Here is a 2,250-nt window from a genome sequence, read left to right as displayed (position 1 = left end):
GTTAGGAAACTGGATGCATGTGTACTTGGTGCCTTCGTGTTTATAATTGTAATATTCTTTTGGTTGGTTGTTTCTATAAAGCATATGACATGGTTTTCTTTATCTCTTATGTCTAGTTTTGGTTTGAAGTCTATTTTGTTGGTACAGCTTGCTAGCTAGATCCATTTGCTATTCTTTGACCTTAGGGTGGTATCTATTGTTGATGGTGACGTATTTCTTGGAGGTAGCAAAAAGATTGATCGTCAGGGTTTTTTGTTTGTATTGTATTTTTTTAAATTCAGTCCTCTAGTCTGTGTTTCTGTATTGAGGAATTGAGACCATTAGTGGTAGAGTTGTTATTGAAAGTTGTATACTAATTCTTGTCATTTTGTGGGTTTTTTTGGTGTGCTGTTTCCTTAGACCCCTTTCAGTTAAAATTTGGAATTATTTCCTATGACCTCTTGGCTGTGTTTATTTTTGCCTTCAGCTAAATTATTACTTCCAGTATTCTCTGTTGAGTTGGCTTAGTGGTTCTAAATTCCTTTAATCTGTTTTTTATCATGAAAACTTTTTTATGTATCCTTCAGTTTTATTTTCCTTCAGATTATTTTTTTCTGGGTATAACAGTCTGGGTCAGCAATGTGGCAACTAATAAAAAAAGACCTGGAAGAATTTTCACCCAAAGAAGTCGAAGAATTAATGTAAGTATGTTCAAACAAAAGCAAAAAAAGATGAATGTGATCAGGTAGTTAATGCAAGATATGAAAGTAGATCGATGAAAAGGTAAAACTCATTGAAGAAAGACCAGACTAAAATGTTGCTGGTGTCAGAAAACTCACTATGTCAAATAAAAACCTTCATATAAAGCCTCAGCAATAAGATGGATCATGAGGAAAACACAGATTCAGGGCTGGAAGACAAGGGAGAGAAATTGGATCAACTCAGTCAAGGTCAACAGTATATTCTAAAGAAACAATATGACACAGAGAGGAGCTGTGGGATACCATGGAAACACCTAATATTTGAATTATAGACATAAAAGAAGGAGAGGAACACCACTGTGAAAGCATAGAGGATATTAAAAAAAAAAAAGTGGAAGAAAATGTCCAAAAGCTATCAAAAGAACCGCCTGTTGCTAGCATTCTAGAAACACCAGCTCTCTGCATGATACCAAAGGAGAAGAATAATCACCAACCCAGTTACAAACCCCTCGATCTGCAATAGGTCCAGTTTGCAAGATACGCTGGTATAATAGTGGCACAGTCTGTAGGACCAATCAACCAATATCTGATTTGACTTAAGGCCCACTCTCTGAGTTGGAACCTGCACCTGATGCTGCATCATGAGCAGGAAACCAAGATTACATAGTCCAAGGACCTGGGGGGAAACCAAGTACTACTGCTCAACTAGAGGAACATAGCAATAAAATTATTCCTAATGACATTCTGCTTTCTCATAGACCAGTGCTTTGCTCAGCCATCATCAGAGAAGCTTCCCCTTGCAGCAGATGAGAATAAATGTAGAGACCCACAACCAGACATTATGCAGAGAGTGAGAGACTGGGAGATATTCAGCACTAGATGGGAACCTTGTGGAAAAGTAGACGGAGAGAGTGCAAAATCTAAAGGGGATGGAGGACATTTAGGAAACAAGGCCTTCTACACACAGCAGGAACGATGCACACATGAACTTACAGAGGCTGAGGCAACATGCACAGAGCTTGTACAGGTCTACACCAGATAGAGTCCTAGAGATGAAGAGAGAAGAGGGCACATGTACCACCCCTAACCCAGAAGCTATCTCCAACTGAGAATCTCTTTCAAATGAAAATCTGGTTTTCTTCAAGGGGACCTCTCTGAGGAAACAAATTTAATGGTAGGCCATATGTCCAGCAGTAGATGGCCGACAGAAAACAAACTTGTGATGTCTTTTGGAGGCTCCTTGCCTCGTAATTTCACATCAGGGATTTTTGTGTTGTTTCATTTTTATCATTATATTTCTCTCTCTCTCTCTCTCTCTCTCTCTCTCTCTCTCTCTCTCTCTCTCTCTCTCTCTCTCTCTCCCTCTCTTTCCTCCCAATCCAGGTCCTTTTTTATGGCTTTCAGTTTTGTGCTTTTATGGAATTTTGGAGTGCATCTTTGCATCTGTAGCTGTATCTTGTGCTTTTTCTTGAGTTCTTTGCCTCCTGTTTTGTCTTGTTCTGATGTGTTCGATTATTATTATTTGTTATTATTAATCCTTAGACACATGTTTCTTCTCTAATGAGAGACA

This window comes from Arvicanthis niloticus, chromosome 22 (genome assembly GCF_011762505.2).
Source record: "Arvicanthis niloticus isolate mArvNil1 chromosome 22, mArvNil1.pat.X, whole genome shotgun sequence".
NCBI classification, from domain to species: domain Eukaryota; kingdom Metazoa; phylum Chordata; class Mammalia; order Rodentia; family Muridae; genus Arvicanthis; species Arvicanthis niloticus.
This window is presented reverse-complemented; position numbering follows the sequence as displayed.